We start from the raw sequence: 22,402 nt of genomic DNA, 5'->3' as shown, positions 1-22,402 counted from the left end.
CGCAGCACTTACAGCTAATGAAGGCATTAGCATGACATACACGCCGCTGCACCATTACAACTCATTGGTCTTCTTAAACACCATTTGGACAGGATTTGCGCTCTAAATGACTTCCGAGCAATCGTTATATAAGCGTTGGTGTCATTTGATATGCAGATGTGTTCAGGTCTACAGTATGTAATGAATATTAAGGCGTAGTCAGGATTTGGATGTTATTAAAGGACATGCAGTTGAATGTATGTGCCTGTTTGATTAATTGGGTAATTACGACAATGTGTACAACATTGAAGTAATTTCAGGTTCATACCTGATGCTGTTACATATAAGAACTTCAAAGATATCATAATCACATTTTCAGGCTGATTTATTTGTATGTTGAATGGTATGCTAGCGGTAGGAGTACTTTTAAGCACATTTGTTAAATTATTCAGAGGATCCTGATTTTGTTTAGTTGCCCTCTTATAATAGACCAATTACCAAACTACGTCACACATGTTGTCACACAGGTCCCCGGTTGCAAAAAAAGACAGGCTACAATAGTTAACATGTCGTGTTGTACGGTAGAATGCCAAAGCCCAAAAATAGAAAACGTACCTTTTACCATACACCACATTGCTTTAATGCCAACTGCAGACGTCTTTGGCTAAAAGGGAGCTGAATGAAGTGACGACCTAATTAGAAATGCTGGACTCTGCACTGCTTATGTTATATCAGGTAAGTTCACGCTATGCTAAATCACACACATTACCCATTTTTGATTGCAGAAATGATTTCAGCAAAAACAGTTACATATGGTTAATTACACTGCGTACACTGAAGGCTAAGAATGAAACGTGAAAGTGTAAGTTATTAAAGGGAACCTAGGTTACCCCTTTTTTCAGATTTAATATAAGTCTTTTGCGTCTCTAGAATGTGTATATAAAGTTTCAGATCAAAATACCCATCAGATTTTTCATTATACCTTTTACAAGATGATGTTTTATACTGATTTCCAGCAGGGGGTGGTTTTGTCGTACTGCGCCTTTAAGACGAGTTTTTCCCGCCTACTGCTTCTACATGCCTCCTCCCTCAGCTGCATCAGACAACAGACAGACTTAAAGGAAGAAGGTCTCACGTAGCGTTTGTGAGATACTACAGTAAGAACTAACCTTTACTAATCAGTATTGTGAAGTTGCATTGATGAGTCACACACAATATCGTTACAAAGTAAACGCGCGCACACACACACACACACACACACACATACACACACACACACACACACAGGCAGGCAGACAGACAGAGCGCGCTTAGCTTAGTTAAGGCTAACCTCAAGTACTGTGTGGATATCTGTTATGCTAATGTACAAAATAAACCTGATTTAACTTCCACAAACCGGGATTGAAGCGTCTTCTTTTATAATTGTTCTGACACGCGGCTGTGCTGATGAAGTAAAGCTGAAGTAAAACGCTGTAATTAATTACACACATACTCTGTTTTAAAACACTTTAAACATGTGAAACTTACTCTTAATCACATTTGATGAAGATTGCTGATCCTAGCGAACAGAAAAGACCTTTTATTCCCGGTTGCTTTGCGTATGTCTGGCTGATCTTGTTGACATATACACGCGACTACCGGAACATGTTAATGCGCGCAACTGTCCATCAATTCGGTGGGCGGGGGGATCGCACACTTACGTAATGGTGCGATCGATTTGAAAACAGCTCCAATTGGCCGACCCTTTTTTTTTGTAGTTAAATTGAAAAAAAAAGGACTGGGTGTGTTCATATCACCCCAGTATGACGGTCTATACACTATACCAACACACAGATCTGTCCAAACAGCTTGAAAAGTAGATTTTTTACCATAGGTGCCCTTTAAAGGGCACTTATGGTGAAAAGTCTACTTTTCAAGCTATTTGGACAAACATATGTGTATATATAGTGTATAGACCATCATATTGGGGTGATATATGGGAATAACCGGGAATAAATGGTCTGTTCTGTTCGCTAGGATCAGCAATCATCATTAAATGTAATTAAGAGTAAGTTTCACATGTTTAAAGTGTTTTAAAACCGTGCACGTGTGTAATTAATTACAGCAATTTACTTCAGCTTTACTTCATCAGCACAGCCGCGTGTCAGAACAATTATAAATGAAGACGCTTCAATCCTGGTTTGTGGAAGTTAAATCAGGTTTATTTTGTACATTAACATAACAGATATCCACACAGCAGTGGAGGTTAGCCTGTATCCTGTCAAATTTGAGTGCAAAAACAGTGCTTAGCGCGCTCTGTCTGTCTGTCTGTCTGCCTGCCTGTGTGTGTGTGTCAGCTGCGGTGTGCGCGTGTATCTGTGTGAAAACGCTTAGAAACAGTAGGTGGGCAGAACTCGCCTTAAAGGCGCAGTACGACAAAACCACCCCCTGCTGGAAATGTGTATAAAACAGCATCTTGTAAAAGGTATAATGAAAAATCTGATGGGTGTTTTGAGCTGAAACTTTATATACACATTCTACAGACGCAAAAGACTTATATTAAATCTGAAAAAGGGGTAACCTAGGTGCCCTTTAAGGTAAAGTTTGTTTTATATTCATACAATCATTCAGTGACAACTTGTGACACACTCCCTATGTTGTTACCACGGCACTTTGAATATTCGATCTAAAATAACCTGCAAGTGTGTCTTAAAAACAACATTAACACTGTTTATTTGACTGTGAACAATGTTGTACTTTGATAGTCATTGGCTGTTAATATGATTTTAAAATTTAGAGTTTGCAAATAATACTTTTATGAAATTAAATTATTGAGGAGAAAGTCCTAACGTGTGGTTAATAAAATCAACTTTACTTCTATGTGTAAATTCACATACTCTGCCGTATAGGTGTATTTCACTGTCAGAATGCAGTTATTTTGCTTGTTGATGATTAATTGCCCAGGCCTTGTACAGTTCTGTCTTCTTTCCTTGTCTTTGGTTAGGCAGAACGTTCGAGGTTACAGAAGTAACCCTTCGTTCCCCGAGGAGGGGAACGGAAGTGCCATGAATGGGAGGATTCGGATCAGAAGCCGCTTGTCTGGAGAGTATTGAACGGGCCAATGAATGAAATTATTTGGCAGCGTAAGCTTGCGCAGGTGTGCGGCATCTGCAATTATCTCAGCATATAAGCACACCTGAAGCCAGCAGACGCCATCCTTTTAAGCTGGAGACTTTCAAACAGCTAAGGGACAGTCATTATGGCGACGGAGTATGGCACTTCCGTTCCCCTCCTCGGGGAACGAAGGGTTACTTCTGTAACCTCGAACGTTCCCCTTCGGTTGGGGAACTTCAGTGCCATGAATGGGAGAAGTATGGAAAGCGCCATAATGACTGCACCTTACCAACACCCCCGATGAGGAGATAGTCAAGCAAGCGTGACGCACCCACATAATGGGGGGCGCGGTCCTCCAACGTGTCCCTGGCCCTAATTTATCCTACTTCAACAGAAGTTTTACGGATTTAGATATATTTTTTGGGAAGTCGTGAGCATCTAGATAATTCTAGGAAATACGACAGTACGTTGGGAAGCGTGCAATCCCGATAGGGAGGACGCTGCGGAGGCCATCCGTTACCCAAGGGGGGATAGATGGCAGAATTTACATATGGACTAGCCCTAAAAAGGGGGAGTACGCATAGCAAAAGAGTGGTTAGCGGAGAGGGAAGACACGGGTCCGCCCAGGGGGGGGACTTAACCGTGGCGGAATAAGCATATGGGATCGCCTAGTGGGGATCACGCATAGCAGGCACCTATACCCAAAACGCGGGCTGACCAGTGGGCAGACCTACAACGTAGTGGGCCAGCAAGTGACTCCTCCGCTGAGTCAGTGCTGGGGGCCATGGAGGAATCTGCAGGGCTCACCTGACGGGGAACTTTACTGACAGATAAAAAGGCGCACGTACCTCCGTGTTAAGGAGAATGGAGCAGCAAGCGTGTTTCAACACCCTACCGAGTTGTCTCCTCAATCACCAAAGGGTTACCTAATACCCTTGAGGAAACCGGCTCCACTCGCAGATTGTAAAACCTTGCAAATGTGTTGGGTGTCGCCCAGCCCGCAGCTCTACAGATGTCTGTTAGAGAGGCGCCGCGTGCACGCGCCCAAGAGGATGCAACGCTCCGAGTGGAGTGTGCACGTACTCCCGGGGGACACGGCTGACCTCGACTCGAATAAGCGAGTGAAATGGCATCCACAATCCAGTGGGATAATCTTTGTTTCGATACGGCACTTCCCTGCTGCCGACCGCCATAACAGACAAAGAGCTGCTCAGATGATCTAAAATTCTGAGTACGGTCCACATAAATGCGCAGAGCGCGAACTGGACAAAGTAAAGAAAGGGCTGGGTCTGCCTCCTCCGGGGGCAGTGCTTGCAGGTTCACTACCTGATCTCTAAAGGGGGTGGTAGGAACCTTGGGCACATAACCGGGGCGGGGTCTCAGGATGACGTGAGAGTAATCCGGCCCGAATTCCAGGCACGAGTCACTGACCGAAAATGCCTCCAGGCCAACGCAACCAGCAGAGCTGTCTTCAGGGACAGAAATCTTAGAGATACTGATTCGAGTGGCTCAAAGGGATCGGATCGCAGACTCGTGAGAACGAGGGCAAGATCCCAAGAGGGCATGAGAGGGGGGCGAGATGGATTAATTCGCCTAGCACCCCTAAGGAACTGGATGACCAGGTTATGCTTTCCCACGGTGCCGCCAGCTACCGCGCTATGATAAGCGGAGATGGCGGCCACGTAAACCTTGAGAGTGGAGGGCGACAGCCTGCTGTCCAACTTCTCTTGAAGGAAAGAGAGCACAACACTAATCTGGCAATTTCGGGGGTCTTCTCTGCGAGAGACGCACCATTCAGTGAATAGACTCCACTTCAGGGCGTAGGCGCGCCTCGTGGAGGGGGCTCTAGCCTGAGTGATGGTATTAACCACCGCAGTCGGTAGGTTACCCAAGTCTTCCTCGCGTCTAGGGACCACACGTGGAGGTTCCAAAGATCGGGGCGAGGGTGCCAGATGGTGCCCTGTCCCTGAGAGAGTAGGTCCTCTCTCAAAGAGATCCGCCAGGGGAGGGCCATCGCGAGGAGTGAGAGCTCTGATATCCAGGTCCGGTTGGGCCAAAGGGGCGCAACTAGCAGAACCTGTTCCTCGTCCTCCCTGACCTTGCACAGAAACTGCGCGAGCAGGCTCACTGGGGGAAACGCATACTTGCGCATGCCCCGAGGCCAGCTGTGGGCCAGTGCATCCGTGCCGAGAGAGCCCTCGGTCAGGGAAAAAAACAACTGGCAGTGAGCATTCTCGGGGGAAGCAAACAGATCGATCTGGGCCTCCCCGAATCGCGCCCATATCAGCTGAACAGACTCGGGGTGGAGTCTCCATTCTCCAGGGCGTAACAGCTGTCGTGAGAGCGCATCGGCTGCACGATTGAGCGTGCCTGGGACGTGAATGGCGCGCAGCGATTTCAGCCGCGGGTGACTCCAGAGGAGCAGACGGCGGGCGAGCTGAGACATGCGGCGAGAGCGCATACCCCCCATGCGGTTGATATACGCCGCCGCCGCCATACTGTCCGTCCTGACCAGCACGTGTTGCCACTCCAGCACCGGTAAAAAGCGGTGGAGAGCGAGGAACACTGCCAACAGCTTTAGGCGATTGATATGCCAATGCAGCTGGGCACCCTTCCAGAGGCCCGCAGCCGCATGCCCGCGACACACGGCCCCCCAACCCGTGTTGGAAGCGTCTGTTGAAACAACAACATGGCTGGACGCCTGTCCTAGAGGCACACCGGCCTGTAGGAACGAGGGGTCGTTCCAAGGGCTGAGGGCGCGGCGACACAGTGCAGTAACCGAGACCCGGTGTGTGCCCGCGTGCCATGCGCGTCTGGGGACCCGATCGTGAAGCCAGTGCTGAAGTGGTCTCATATGGAGCAACCCGAGCGGCGTGACGGCGGCTGCGGATGCCATATGCCCCAGGAGCCTCTGAAAGAACTTCAGTGGGACCACTAGTTTGCTGTCGAGCTCCCTCAGACAGTTCAGCAACAGGCGAGCGCGTTCCTCGGAGAGGTGCGCTACCATGGTGATCGAGTCCAGCTCCATCCCGAGAAAAGAAATCCTGTGCACGGGGGCGAGTTTGCTCTTTTCTCGGTTGACCTGAAGCCCCAGTAGGCGGAGATGCCGAAGCACCTTGTCCCTGTGCATAATCAATTGCTCCCGCGAGTGGGCTAAAATCAGCCAGTCGTCGAGATAATTGAGTATGCGAATGCCCGCGAGCCGAAGGGGCGCTAGGGCACCCTCCGCGAGTTTGGTGAAGACCCGCGGAGACAGAGAGAGCCCGAAGGGGAGGACCTTGTACTGCCACGCTCGACCCTCGAACGCAAACCGCAGAAATTGGCGGTGGCGTGGAAGAATGGAGACATGGAAATACGCGTCCTTCAGGTCTATGGCTGCAAACCAATCCTGAGGACGAACGCATTGGAGAATGCGCCTCTGCGTGAGCATTCTGAACGGCAGCCTGTGCAGACAGCGGTTCAAAACGCGCAGATCTAGGATTGGCCGTGACCCACCGCTCTTTTTGGGTACGATGAAATATGGGCTGTAAAACCCACTCTCTATCTCGGCTGGAGGAACCGGCTCGATTGCACCCTTCGCCAGGAGGGCAGCAATCTCCTCTCGCAAGACAGGGGCGGACAGGGGGTTGACCCTGGAGAAATACACGCCCGTAAACTTGGGAGGCCGTTTCGCGAACTGAATCGCGTAACCGAGTCTGATTGTGCGTATGAGCCACCGCGAGGGGCTGGCCCACGCTAACCAGGCAGGCAGAGCCCTCGCTAATGGAGTCATCGCTACAATCGCTGACGTACCATCGGTGGGGCAGCGCGGAGTGGGTGTGCTGATCCGGGAAGCACGAGGGTCCCGCGGAAGAGCTGGAGGAGAGCGATTCGCTCTGGCTCCGCACCCTGACTCCGGAGAGGGGGCTGGAGGGCTGAGGGAAGGGAGACCGTCCCCCCAGCGCTCGTGAGCCACTGGCGAAGCACATAGAGTCTGCGAGCCGGAAGGCAGCGTGTCCCGGACTGGCAGAACTCGTGCAGTCACATCCGGGGAAGGGAAAAAGTGCTCTTTTACTGATGTTTTGGTGGCACTGAAAAGTACCGTTGTTATCGGGGCCCCGCCCTCCAGCGGGGAAAGAGCAAGTTTCCTCTTCTCCGGATGGCCTGTCTCAGGGACGCTTCGCGGTCCGTTTACCGGACTTAACGGCGCCCTGGGCAGGAGGGGCTGCCTGCTTTCGAGGTGTACGCCACGCCCGCTTGGCCGGAGGCGCAGGCGGGGGCGGGGCAGCACTCGTTGGCGGGCGCCCTCGGCGAGGAACAGCGGAGGTGGATGGCTCGGCGGGCGGAGCGGGCTTACGGCCACGCCGATAGATGACATTGCCCATCGCATCCGACTGCTCTTTCACCGCCTTGAATTCCTGGGTGAATTCACCGACGGTGTCGCCGAACAGGCCAGCCTGGGATATGGGCGAGTCAAGAAAGCGAACTTTGTCAACATCGCGCATATCGGCCAGGTTTAGCCAGAGGTGGCGTTCCTGAACCACAAGTGTGGACATCGTCCTCCCCAGCGCACACGCGGCGGACTTAGTAGTCCGAAGAGCATAGTCGGTCGCGGTGCGCAGCTCATGTAATAAGCTTGGGTTGGACCCGCCCTCGTGCAGCTCGGCCAGCGCCTGCGCTTGGTAGCGCTGGTAGGTGGCCATCGCGTGCAAGGCAGAAGCAGCCTGGCCCGCAGCCTTATAAGCTCTGGCTCCGAGGGAGGCAGACAACCTACAGGCTTTGGACGGGAGGCGGGGCAAACCCCGCCACGTAGAGGCGCCGCGCGGACAAGGATTGACCGCGATAGCGCGCTCCACTGACGGGATCGCCTCATACCCCCTGGCAGCTCCGCCATCAAGGGCGGTGAGGGCGGAGGCACACGCAGCACGGGCAGAGAAAGGTGCCCTCCAAGACTGCGTGAGCCTACTGTGCACTTCCGGGAAGAAGGGGACGAGAGGCTTCGAAGGCTTCGCCTTCTGGTCCTCTACGTAGCACCCATCTAGTCAGTCCGGCCGCGGAGCTGGGGGATAAACCATCTCCAACCCCACGGCCGAAGCAGCCCGGGAAAGCACGGCTAACATGTCCGCTTCAGGATCCGATTTGACAGCGCTCACCTGCCCGGAGGGGGCGAGCGGGTCCGGATCTTCGTCAGACAGTGAAAGCCCACCCTCCGATGCCGCGGAGGACATCTGATCTCCGGTGTCAGCGAGTGTGAGAGCTACCATCTGGTTAGACGGATCACTCCCACTACCCGAAGCTTGGATGGAGCGCCTTGAGGAGCGAGAGGTCCGCGAGCCCGTGGGCGGCGGATTATCTCCCGCTGAAACCCTCAGATCTGCCCGAGCGCCCGCTGCTTTTTTAGAACAGGAGGCAACTGGGGTGGCTTGCTCTCTTGCGAAAGTTAGCCGCGATCTTAGCTGTGCAACGGTCATGGCATCGCAATGACGACATGAACCGCCCGCGAGCACCGCATTAACATGCTGGACCCCCAAACATGCAATGCAGTGATCGTGTCCATCATCCGGAGACAGGAAACCCCCGCATCCAGAAACGCACAGTCGGAGCGCCATCCTGAAAAGGACGTGCTGCACGACTGTGTTGCTCTTTTAGGAAAGTTTGCAACAATACGCACCGCTCTGGAGGACCGGACCCAAAGAACCGCAGGCAAGGAAGAAACCCAGCTCGACCGTCTGCCACCGCGAAGACCCACTCTGGACCGGGAGACACACTCGTTCGCTCTGAAGTGCTGATCAGCAAGAGGAACCCTCATCGACTCACTCAGAAAGGATCTGAAGCGAAAAGGATGGCGTCTGCTTGCTTCAGGTGTGCTTATATGCTGAGATAATTGCAGATGCCGCACACCTGCGCAAGCTTACGCTGCCAATTAATTTCATTCATTGGCCCGTTCAATACTCTCCAGACAAGCGGCTTCTGATCCGAATCCTCCCATTCATGGCACTGAAGTTCCCCAACCGAAGGGGAACCTCGGTTTTTAGCACTACAAAGTGTTGAATCTGATAATCATGGAACATTATTTCTTGCACATGACCACACAGAACATCACTGTTGTCATTCAAAGAATTGTAGGCCTTTAACTTCTCTCTTGTAAAATCACTTGGAGCTTCAATGAGATTGTATATTTCAGGCTGAATGCTTGGTCATTTCGTCTTATCCAATATCCATTGGAAGGGTGCTATTGCAAACGGAGCTGTCAGATGAACGTCGCTCACTTCAACGTTAATTTTGCCGAACCACTGTATTTATCACTGGGTGCAATCTGTTATAATACGCTCAAAGCATTATGTAAATAATATATATAATATGTAATCAATATGTCTTATTTCTAAGACAACAACAAACTCTGTACTGCATCGGATGTCATTCTCTCGCTGTAAATGCCAGCGCTCCCGTTTTTTTCTGCCACCTCCCTGCGCACGCATCCTGAATGTTTACAATGTGGTTATTGGTTTATAGGTTTACATGCATCCAAGATTTAAAAAAGTAGTTAAAGGCAATTTTAGCATTTAATAATGCATTAGTAAAATCCAAAGTTGTGCTTGTTAACAATCATAGATATATACACTAGATATCGTATATGAACTCTGAGCATGCGTCAATACCGTCGCCACATTTGTAGAGTGCTCCCATGACAAGTGATAACATAGATGCGTGATAAGATAACAGTGCCTGCGTCTCAATCCACATACTGGCCATCCTAAATTATTTAATATTGCAAATGCTATATACCTTATAGATCAGAAAGGTGGATATGCACATTAAGGGATGTCAGTGGTTCACTTGAGTCGTTCATGAAAGAGATTAATTCTCAAACTAATCGATCCTTCCGTTAGAATCAGAAAAGAAAGTTGGAGAGGGGAGGGTTTCAGGATCAAATTTAACAAGGAGGGAGGATAATACATTTCCATGCACACAAGCAAATGCTCTTTGTCGGCAATGCCCGTGTGGTCACTCATCTATCAATATAGAAAAAATTATGTAAAATTATAATTTTCACAATTAAAAAAAAAACAATTGTAAAATAAATATACTGACCACCGGGAAAACCCCCGATGATAGATATATTTATATATGTGTATATATCTTGGGCTCCAGATGGCCAGTCCTCCACCTCACCTTGTTCGCACATTCATTTCATACCCTGTACTAAAATGGCAGCTCTATTGATGCATTTCTTCCAATAGATGACAATAGTGTAGATGACATCTAATGCAAATATATATGTTTAACAATAATACACTACTAGAACAGTGAACAACTTTTTTAATAATGCTAACAAAGATAAATAAATGCTATCAATTGTATTGTTAACCGTATGTTCATGTTAGTAAAAATACATTATATGAATTAATGGAACCTTATTGTAAAGTGTAATTGGGAGAAAAATCCATAGCATAGATTTCACATCACCCCTCTTTTCATTGAGCTGCTCTGCACTGACTGCTCTACTACTTACAATGTACCTGTATGTTAATTCATTGCATCAATTTATGCCTGAACATATTGGAAGAGCTAGTAGAACAACCCCAAACTCCATTGGAAGGTTATACAGCTTACAGGTCACAAGGGTAAGCATTCACTAACTTAGCTTGTGGCATATTTTGAGATATGAGAGTAATTGCTGTCATATTTTAATAATGTATACATCCATAATACAGATTACTCCAAGCTTAGTTGAAAAAAAAAACATGTCTCCTGAGTGCTTTAGTCTAATAACAATCTAAATATACTCCCCAGTAACACACACACACACACACACACACACACACACACACACACACACACACACACACACACATTACAATGCCTAAAAATGGATTCCATGTCTCTCACACTCTCCTACCCGTCATCACACACAAACTGCTATCAATGGGAAATCATTGACAGCACTCCAACCCAGCCGGGGAAACCCTAGAAGTGAATAAGAGCCTAATGGAGTGGACTCTTTAAAACACAAAGCATCATCATTTGGGGAGAGAAAAAAAAATATGAGCAATATTATTCTGGCCTTTAAATCGTGTGCCCTTCAGACTCACCAGGCTTCCTACAGTGCAGATAATCTGTGTATGTGTTTGTGGCGCTGTGCCCATATCCAACAAAGCGTGTGATTTGTGTCAGTGCTGATGGACTCTGGGTGTGTTGATTAAAACCACTCAGTACTCACCTTCATCTTTCCCTCTCCTCCCATTTCACAGCCCTTATTTATTTCAGACACATCACAAATGCCTTCTTTGCTCATGCCTTCTTGCCAGCACGTTGGTTCCTGCTTGATCTCATTAAAGCGGCAGTGTTCATTCATTGATCTGCTCTCTGGGCTGGTTATGCAAAGGTCAGAGTGAAGGCTTCATGGACAGACCAGGGTTAAGATTCTACAGCTTTTCTCAGAAAACTGGTAAAGGGATGGTTCATCCGAAATGTACTCATTTACACATTCTCATATTGTTGATGTTTCATTGTGAATGAACATTTCGACTCTCTTTAACACTTTTTTTTTTCAGCAGCAGAGAAAAGTGAAGGTTTTTTGCTCATTTTACGCAATCAAGGTAAAGCAATTAAGACACAGAGAGAAATAATGAACTATTTTGATATTTTAAAACAGTTTAGTCTCCATATTCTTTTATTTATTTAATTTAGTCTCATGCTTTGGAAGTCTGTGGGGAACAGCAATTGTTTGGTATCATTCTTCAAAAAATATTTTTCTTTCTTTAAAAAACAAAAAAAAAAACAGGTTTATAACAATTTGGGCTTGAAATTATAGTGACGGAATACTCATTTTTAGGTGAACTGTTAATGGATCACTGGATGGGCATCTCATTCAAGAGAGGACACAATATGTCACATATATTTTCAAACAGTAACAGAAAGATGTGCCTAAGAGTAAGAGATATTGCCGTAATCCTCGTAATACATTATCTCATTTTTGCAGAAACGTGTTCATTTTTTCCGTCTTGTACTTTTAATGGTTTACAATAGTTTGACCTTTCTAAAACAGTCAGCTCAATATTGATATAGCACTCTGAGTGGGAAAATGTTGGAAAACGGGCCATTCCAGTCATGAAAAACTGCATAAATATTCCTAAAAAGATGATTAGTAAATGAATACTTTATTGAATATAATTTTTATTGTAAGTTGATATCGTGCCCCCCAAAAAATTATGAAAAAATATAGTTTATCTAACAATGAAAACTTACTAATTGTTTGCTCACCCTTAAGTGGTTATAAACCTTTATGTAAACCTAAACCTTTATACTGTTGAACACAAAAGCAGATATTTTGAAGAAAGCTAAAAAAAAAAAAAAAAAAACACCTGGTAGGAAATACACATACTATGGAATTCAATAGTCACAAGTTTTCAGCTTTCTTCAAAATATCTGCTTTTGAGTTTATAAAAGAAATTCTTTTATAATTACAGAATTAAAACAAACAAGGGGTGAGTAATGATGACAGACTTGTGATTTTAGGTGAGCTATGCCTTTAATAACATTGAAAACAGCCACTTAATATTTTTTGTTGTAAACTTTGTTTGCTTTAAGGTTATTCATTCATCCATTTTCCTTCGGCTTAGTCCCTTTATTCATCAGAGGTCGCCACAGCGCAATAAACCGCCAACTTATCCAGCATATGTTTTACACCATGTATGCCTTTCCAGCTGCAACCCAGTACTGGGAAACACTCATTCACACACCTACACTACGGTCAATTTAGCTTATTCAATTCCCCTATAGTGCATGTCTTTGGACTGTGGGGGAAAGGAAACCCACACAAACATGGGGAGAACAAGCAAACTCCACACAGAAATGCCAACTGACCCAGCTGACCCAGACATGGAAAAACGAGCTGTTTATCCTCTAGGAACATAGTTGAGAAACACTAGTCAGTATATACAGTAAATTTAGTTTAAAATTTGGAATGGGAGTTTAAATTCAAAACTGAAAACTACCAGTTAAAAAAACAAAACAAAAAAAAAAAAAAGGTTGGTAGTAACAAATGCAAAGGCTTGCAACAGTCTTCAGACTAAATTTGGATTCTATCAATTGAAGGGCATTTTTCACGTGAGCCCTTGCTTTAGCCTTGAGGTGACTGAACACTTGACAGATTGAATCTGCAATTTAAAGTGAGCATCTGAGCAAGCCCATTATATATTAATATCCAAGAAGAAACTCCCCGAGCTAACCATATAAAGTACTCCATTCTGTTAAGCACATCAAAACACAATGAATAACTCCTTGCTTGGTCCTCTTGGACTATTCAACAACGAGAAGACATTAAACTGCACATCAGCCTCCCTTTTTACAACATGAAGGGATGTAATTCTGCCACGTGGCCTTTCTGTTTTATGGCAAGCTGTTTAATATCTATATGGCAGCCATCCAGACCTTGATGGAAGAGCGACTCCATTTCACCATTGTCTTCTTATGCGTTTGATGGGATTGCAGTGTTTTTGTTAGAGTTTTAGCATTTAGCATGCATTATGGTCCTTAGGGCAGAAAGCTCAACTGGACAGTTCAGGGAACGTTCAGACAGTCTGGATCAGTTTTCCACCTCAGAAAAGATTCAAGAAGAAATGCCATAAAATGAGCCTAGCCTTTGCTTTTTTTTTTCTTTAGCTGCTCTTTAAAAACAGTAAGATTGGGGGTCGAGGTGTCCATTAACAAGCAACCATCAATTACACACAGGAGTCACGTGATGGTAATGGCGGAGTAGCAGCTCAACACTTGGGCCGTAAGAAAAGTACGCTCTATACAGTATGAATGTGAAAAGTATGAATGGAATTCGGACGTACTACATCTGCCATTTTGTCATGGTCATGTGACCTACCTGAGTTAGTTGTGTCGCCTCACTTCCATTCATGAATTCTCTCACGGGGCATTATGGGTCCAGAAGTTTTTCTGTTACCTAAAGGTAGCTAATCAAAGCCTTAGAAAGGTTTCTTGTATTTTTATTTTTTGCTTGTTTTGTGTGTGCTGGTCCTGTACCTTCTCTATAACTAGAGGTAAGCTAGCTCACGCCCAAAATAGGCATAACAGATCAAAGTCTGACTCCATTTCATTTACTTTATCGCTCTTTTTCTTTCCACTTTTTTGATGTACATAGTTTCTACTTGATTCTTCTAAAATTGTGCAAAGAACGATTTTACCCCTGCATTTTTTTCTTGTACTTTTCTTTTTCTTTTGTTTCTTTTTTTTTTTTTTCCTCTGTTTTCTCTCATTTTGTGGTTCCTTCTTGTATTTTATTTTTCGACACATAATGTCCAGTAACTCAACGTTAAAAAATTGTTGTAGAAATGTGAGAGGGATACACAATCCTATTAAAAGAAAGAAAATTCTTAGCTTTCTAAAGAAAGAACAGGTCCATATAGCCCTATTACAAGAAACCCATTTATCGCCTGCTGAGCACACTAAGTTAAAACGTGACTGGTTCAGACAGGTTTTAGCTCTTCTTTTACTACCAAAAGCAGAGGTGTTGCCATCCTAATTAATAAATGTTTACCCTTACTTGACGTTAAAACTGTCTCAGACAAATCGGGAAGATATATTAAGTAAAGAGGCTCTCTTTATGGGCAAGACATTTCAGTTTTAAATATATATTTCCCACCTATTCACACCACAGATTTTTATTTCTTATGTTTTTTCTAAATTTGCTGATTGGCTTTGTGACAACACAGTTATAGCAGGTGATTTTAATTGTTTTTTTCTCCTCAGTAGTAGATAAAAGTTCCTCAACACAAAATCGTAGTCAGATGTCGAATAGAGCCAAAGCTGTTTTGGATACCTGCAAAGAACTTGATCTGGTTGATCCTTGGAGGGTGTTACACCCTAATGATAAGGAGTTTACATATTATTCAGCCGTTCATAAAACCAGTAGCAGAATTGACTTGATCTTCACCCCCAAGATTTCATTTAGTAAAGTTGAGTTTTGTAATATTAGGGATATTTTAATATCCGATCATGCACCTTTCTGTATAGGCTTAAATTTCAGTAATTTGACACTCCCTAATAAACAATGGAGGTATAATTCATACCTAAAATTTGACCCTAATTTTGAAGGTTTTTTAAAAGAACAGATGGATCACTTTTTTGTGGAAAACAAAACCCCGGGTGTTTCCCCAGGGTTACTTTGGGATGCAGCAAAAGCATATGTTCGAGGTTTAATTATATCGTACACAGCTGGGCTTATGGAAAGAAGTAGAAGAGAACAGAGAAACTTACAGCTCAAACTACATGATCTACAGGCCAGATATAATTTGTCTCCCTCAGATGAACTAAGATGTGACATACAAATAACAAAAACTGCATTGGAAGTGATACTTACGAAAAAGGCAGAGAAATCAACGTTCTTTGTAAAGCAAAGAATGTACTAATTTGCTAATAAACCTAATCGCTATTTGGCTAATCTTTTGCGGGTTAGGACATCTGCTCAAAATATACCCTGTATTAAAGATTTGAATGGTTCTTTGAATTATAATAATAAGGAAATAAATAATAGTTTTAAATTCTGTTTTGAGCAATTGTACACATCTCAATTTAATTATAGTGCTGAAATTAATATGGAAGTTTTTACAAACCTATCTCTTCCTCAAATTTCAGATGACCAGAAAAAGATATTAGATTCTCCATTAACTCTCAGTGAATTTAAGAATTTTATTCAATCTCTCACTAATAACAGGCTCCAGGTCCTGGTGGTCTCAATGCAAAGTTTTATAAAAAAAAAAGTTTGTCAGTATTTTACCTGACCCATTACGCGAGATGATTCTTCACTTATTTGAAAAAGGGGTCCTTCCTCCTACATGGATGGAAGCTAATATTTCCTTGGTTCATAAATAAGGTAAACCCGCCGATGAATGCTCCTCTTATAGGCCCATATTTGTTTTAAAGATAGATTCTAAGCTTTTTGCCAAAGTACTGGCTTCTCGATTGGAGTCAATACTACCCTCTATTATTAATAATGATCAGACAGGATGTATACGTGGTAGATTCCCATCACATAATATGAGAAGGCTTATTAACATTATTAATCATTGTCCTTTGTATAGCCCAGACTCACTGGTTATATCACTTTATGCAGAAAAGACTTTCGATCGGTTGGAATGGCCGTACCTTTTTTTGTACTTATAATTTGGGTTAGGGGCTGACTATACTAAATGGATCCGTATATTAAACACTTTTCCTCTTTCTGCTGTAATTACTAATAGTCTTAGATCTAGTAATTTTAATAGTGAAAGGAGTACAAGACAAGGTTGTTCATTGAGCCCTTTACTTTTTGCCTTAGCAATGGAACCCTTAGCAGTAAAAATAGGACAGTATACAAATATCCAAGATATTTCCTTAAAGCAGGGGTCACTAATCCTGGTCCTGGAGGGCCAGTGACCCTGCAGTGTTTAGCTTCAACTGGCCTCAATACACCTGCCTCAGTGTTTCAAGTATACCTAGTAAGACCTTGATTAGCTTGTTCAGGTGTGTTTGATTAGGGTTGGAGCTAAAATCTGCTGGACACCGGCCCTTCAGGAACAAGTTTGATGACCCCTGCTTTAAAGGATCAACAGCATAAAATTTTGTTATATGCTGATGATGTTTTGATTTATTTAGAGTCCCCTAAGAAATCTATATCTAATTTGATAACATTAATTAATGATTGCATGCCTCTTAATAACTCGCATAGATTAGATCCTAGTAAATCGCATCCATTTCGGTGGTCCCCCAGGGGCTTTTATTACTCGGGCATAAAAGTTTCCTCTCAGATATCAGACTAATATAGTCGAAACTTTATTCCCCTTTTACAATCGGTAATACAAAATTTGGATAGGTGATGTGCCCTACCATTATCCTTACTGGGTAATATTCATCTCATTGAAATGAATGTTCTTCCATGCTTTCTCTACTTATTTCAAATGCTCCCTATTAAAATTACTAAAAAGTTCTATCCCAGTTAAATAGTGCTATAATTTCAACTATTTGGGCTAAAACAAGACCAAGACTATGATGTAGTGTCCATATTCTCCCCATTAAATCAGGTGGTTTAGCTGCCCCATCCTTTTTCTATTATTATCTGGCTGCTCAGTTTAGGTTTCTTTTAAAATGGCTGATAGATGACCCAGAATCTACTTGGATTGGACCTGAAGCTGCATCCCTGGATGGGATTCCCCTAATTTGCGATATATCTCAACTGCTAAAGTTTCTGATCTGATCAAAGGTAATAGTATTTTAAAGAATCTGTTAGACATATGGCGACAAATTAGAAAGCGTGAAGGTTATGAGAATTGTTTCTCACTATTAACCCCTCTCCATGGAAATCCAGATTTCCCACCAGGCCCTAGCTGGGCTGGAAGATTGGAGTGATAAGGGCATTAAAGTGGTGGGTGATTTTATTCAGGATGGTACGATTCTCACATTCCAACAGATTGAGGACAAGTTCAATATTCCTAATGTGAACTTTTTGAAGTATCTACAGGTTCAAAACTTTATTTTGACAAAATATAGATATTACCCAGGAGGATTTGGTATTTCCCCAGTTGAACCACTTCTTGCCATTGATAAGCAGATCAAATGTATTACACGGCCTGTATAACACCCTTTGTAATATTAAAACTGAGAACCTTGACTCACTTAAGTGTAAATGGGAAGCTGATATGGGTAGTGTAATTGACAATGATTCCTGGTTGGATCTATGTAGCAACCCTCTTGGTGTGTTAGCCTCAAATTCTGCTTGGGAAAGACAATTATAAATTTTACATAGACTGTTTATTACACCTGAGGTTAGACAGGTTAGGTCTGTCTAAACTGTGTGTGAAATGTAAATTAGACATTGGAACTTTCTATCATCATATGTGGAGTTGTCCTTATATACAGCAGTTTTGGGACTTGATAAGACTACAGCTCGATGCCATCTTTAAATGTACATTTCGACTGGGAGCAAAGACTTGCTTATTAGGCCTCAATGATGATATATCTTATAATTTTCGGAACAGAGACCTACTACATATTTTGATTTACTTTGCTCAGAAATGTATTCTTGTAAAGTGGATTCATGAAGAACCCCCAGCTTAAATCAATGGCTGCTTGCAGTTCCACATGAGGCTTTCTCCACAGCTATAAAGAACAAACCTTTTCTATTTTATCAGACCTGGGACCCTTTTTTGATTATCTAGGAACCTCTAAGTCTCTAAGACTAAAAGCTTGTCTGTTGTTACTCAGCTTGGACAAAAGAAATGTAATATGCCTTTTTGCATTATAATATTGTATTTTTTTGTCATTATTATTTTTATTATTATTATTAGTGTTATTATTTATTTGTTGTTTATTTAATTACAATTTAATTTTATTTACTATATTTTTATTTTATTTTTCATGTGGGGGTCAGAACTCAAATTACATGTATGACAGATACTATCTTTTTACTCAATGTAATAATATTCTGACATGTTTTTGCACTAAAAATGTTCAATGAAAATATATTTGAAATTATACATTTATATGCTATCCATCATTTGCTAAAACAGACACACAACATTGCTTGTGGATTAGGAACTTGTTTTGTAAAAATGTGTGGGCTGAAGATGAAAGGAGGTAAGAATAAGTGTCATACAGATTAAAATGTTTGGCTTTGTTGTTGTTGTTGTTGTTGTTTTATGCATTAAAATATCATTTATTTATTTATTTAATTATTTTTTTTATTTTTGTTTGGATGCATTAAAATATAATTAGTATGTACTGCTATCTTCACAAATACAAAAGAAATCATTTATTATAAATTATTGTAACACTTTCAGGTTCAATTCTCTCTATTAAATAGTGGCTTAATAGCTGTATATTATTAAGGTATTGACTGTTTATGAAATTTCCACCTGGTGTCCATAACAACCAAAGTAATCCATCCAAAGAAAGAAAACAATTAATTAGTTTAGAAATTAAGTTATTTAATAAAATTAAACAACGCAGCAAAAGGGTATTGCAGAAAAAACACATGAAGAAAGGAAGGTGTAAAAAGGCATGGAACATCCAGACAGCAACTGAAATCTCTCGGTAGTTATTCAACAATCCTGCTGTGGAAATTAATAATGTCTGTTTCAGTACCAACACTTGCATTACCAGGATGATGAATAGGAAACCAGGTTGGACATTTCAACACAAACTCATGGCAATTCGTAACTTTTTGATTTAGTGGCTAATTCGTATGAATTCCTATGCTCTAATTCGTACAATTAAGTACGATTTGCTCATCACCCAATGATGGTAGGGGTTAGGGGTTGGGTTGGGTGCCACGCCTCCTTTTTGAAATCGTACATTTTCATACGACTGAACTGAAATTCACACGAACATAAACAAAACATAAAATACTTAAGTTTCCTCTTGAGAACAGGCTGGACATTTCAGCAAAACAATGACTCAACTACCAAGGAAACTGTCAATCGGTTTCAGAAAAGAAAATAAAGCTGCTAGAATGACCTAGCTAATCACCTGTCTTAAATACAATAGAAAACAAGAAATGAAAATCTCTTTACCACCAATATAAGACTCGCATTAAAAAAATCATGTGTGAGCAATGCATGCAACTTCATTCTCCCTTAGAAATATTTTACCAGGAAAAATCATGACGTGTTCTATACTTATTTTACCTGCTGTATATAAACAATATATATGTATAAAAATGTCAGGCACATTAACGCAAGAATCATTTGACGACAGGGAGAGAAAGTTAAGCAAAAGAGAAAAAGGTCATTCTTTGTAAGGAGCAAATGGCAAATATCTTTCTAAATCACAGCTTGCTCCGAGGCTAAGGTTGTGAAGATTTTCTTATCCTGGCTTGATTTGTGGCTGCTCTCTGTCAGTGTAATAACGTCCACTGCATTTTTCTATTCTAGTCACTTGCCAGGCTCTGTTGTGCATTTACATAGAAATTGCATTGGGGTGATTTTTTTTTCTTTTCTATTTAATGGCACACTGTTTAGTGCTGCTGCAGAAGTCTAAAGCATCGGAGATGATAGTGGTTGGCGTGCATTCAAAGAAAAGTATTAAAAAGGCAAGCAAATATAGTGTTTTATCATAAAGCAATTCCCTATCGACTTTAATCGAATTAATTATAATAAAATTATGGTAATGTTCTAGTAACTTTTCTGTCATACACTATGAGGGCTTCAAGTCTGACGGTAACAGACTGAAATTTCTTTTCTAATGCATACTGTACAATTAATAACTCACTCTATTTTACTGAGTGAGTATACTGTAGTTATATTTAAACATTAGTCATTACGGTTAATAACCTATTTTAATCATTAGAAAGTAATTATGCAAAGTACTGCAGAAAAAGAAGTGCATTTGAGAAAAGAAGTGTTTGAAATCATGCAGCGCTGGTTATCAATGGGCTAACAGATGGTTCAATGATGATTTTGATTCATTTGAGCAGTTATGAAACTATAGTTACGTTTTTGCTTGTATATAAAAATCCTACAAATAATATATATGGAAGTATTCCAGACCATTCATACTGGCAAAATGCACACACACATTCACTTATACTGTAAGACTGCATGTTTTTAACCAGATGATCAGTCATTTGCTTGTTTCAGAGTTATTGCTTGATTCTGTGAATTGCCAATGTGATCTTACAGCAACTCAGAACTTTTTCTTTTAGCATATAATTAATTTAAATTCATCTTATTTGTACATTTCTGTACAATGTTTTCAAGACCCCAGCAATGACTATGTTTAGGATTGAGTCTTCTTTTGAGAAAGTCTTGTACAGATGACTTTGAGTGTTTTGCACAAATGGCATTCTATGAATTACAAATGAATAACAAACTAGCCAATTACCAATAATTTAACGATTAGTAAAACAGTTCTGTTTCCCTGTGAGGTTAGGCTGGGGTTGCTCTGTATTAAGGGGCTGTTTATGCAACATAATTTTTAAAACTAAAATCTCAGGTGTTTACACACCTGTAGTTCAGTTTGGTTAAGAGCAAGGGCAGCAAATGATACATTGTAGCATTTCTTTGTGATTAATTTTTCTTTTCACACCACACAGATTACTCTGGTCTGAACCAGTTGGAACAAACCAACATGCATTCATGTATTGGCCTTTACTCATTGGCCTGATGTGTCATTGACCGCATTTTCTAATTTGTCAGAATAAACATATGCAAATATTCCTATATAACTACCAACATGAAACAAATAAAGGAGGCAAATTTTTCAGATAACATGATGATTGTTAGTATGGACAGACAACTGCACTTGGTCATTGTATAATATATAGTTTTCTATTCATCACTTTAGACCAGGGGTGTCCTAACTTGGTCCTGGAGGGCAGGTGTTCTGCACAGTTTAGCTCCAACTTCATATACCACACCTGCTTGGAGGTTTCTAATACACCTAGAAGGAACTTGATTAGATAGTTCAGGTGTTTAATTGGGGTTGAAACTACAAAAATGTAACATCCCTGCATTAGACAAACTATACATTTTGAGAATTAAATGTGGATGCAACTGCGAATGTTAAAGGTTCATGGCAAGTAACTTCAGAACTTGGTCCTTGAGCTACTATAGAGTTGTTGCTAAAGCATTGTAAACAAATACTTACCCTCATCCCATAATACACAATGTTGCTGATTACAGCAGCTGCTTACTTTCAGCAGTTGGGAATGTTCTCTTTAGATCATGTTTTGAGCATAAACTACCCTCCAGTGTTCATTTGAAAGCATTTTGTGGGTGTATTCACAATAGGTTGCTTCGAACCGTGCCGAAGTGCGATTGTCCCTTCTTTGCTCCAACGGCCTTCACTCACACTGCATTTTGCTTCCGAATCTGAGCACCCTTACTGTATGTCACCAATGATGCAACTGTTCAGTTTAACAAGAAGAGAAGCGCTCTCGCTCAGGACAGTGGAGATTGCTTTAGTTATATTGTTTTAGTCGTTTGGGATGCAGCAACATGCAGTCAGATATTTTGCTGAACAGATCACAACATTTGCTGCTCATAAATGATCATAAAATTCATTGTGCTGCTGGTATTAGGAGGCTTCTTGTTCAATGAACTGTTCAATGAACGTAAACTGTCGTAGTTTATTAAAGATGCAAACCTCTCACTGCACGACAGCTGCACCTTCAGCAAACCTCCTAATTCCTGCAGCACGAGGACTTTATGATTGTTTATGAGCGTCAAAAGTGGCTGATTTGTTCAGCGAAATATTTGACTGCGTGTCACTGCATATCAAAGACTAAAGCAATATAACTAAAGAAATCTCTATTGTGCTGAGCAAGAGCGCTTACTGAACAGCGCATCATCAATGACTTAAGCATGCC

The 22,402-nt window shown here is 42.2% G+C and overlaps 1 long non-coding RNA gene across 1 annotated transcript in view; it reads right to left on the bottom strand.

Moving 5' to 3' along the window:
- Window positions 1-1,623: 1,623 nt before the first annotated feature.
- Window positions 1,624-22,402, bottom strand: part of LOC147841789 (uncharacterized) — a 227,344-nt gene continuing 206,565 nt past the window's right edge. The window contains exon 3 of the long non-coding RNA XR_015502607.1: window positions 1,624-1,857. This is a non-coding gene — a long non-coding RNA (uncharacterized LOC147841789). The remainder of the gene's footprint in view (window positions 1,858-22,402) is intronic.

The sequence above is a fragment of the Danio rerio genome, chromosome 11 (genome assembly GCF_052040795.2).
Source record: "Danio rerio strain M-AB ecotype USA chromosome 11, GRCz13ab, whole genome shotgun sequence".
NCBI classification, from domain to species: Eukaryota; Metazoa; Chordata; class Actinopteri; order Cypriniformes; family Danionidae; genus Danio; species Danio rerio.
Note: the sequence above shows the minus strand (reverse complement) of the source record. Positions and strands in the feature narration are given on the sequence as shown.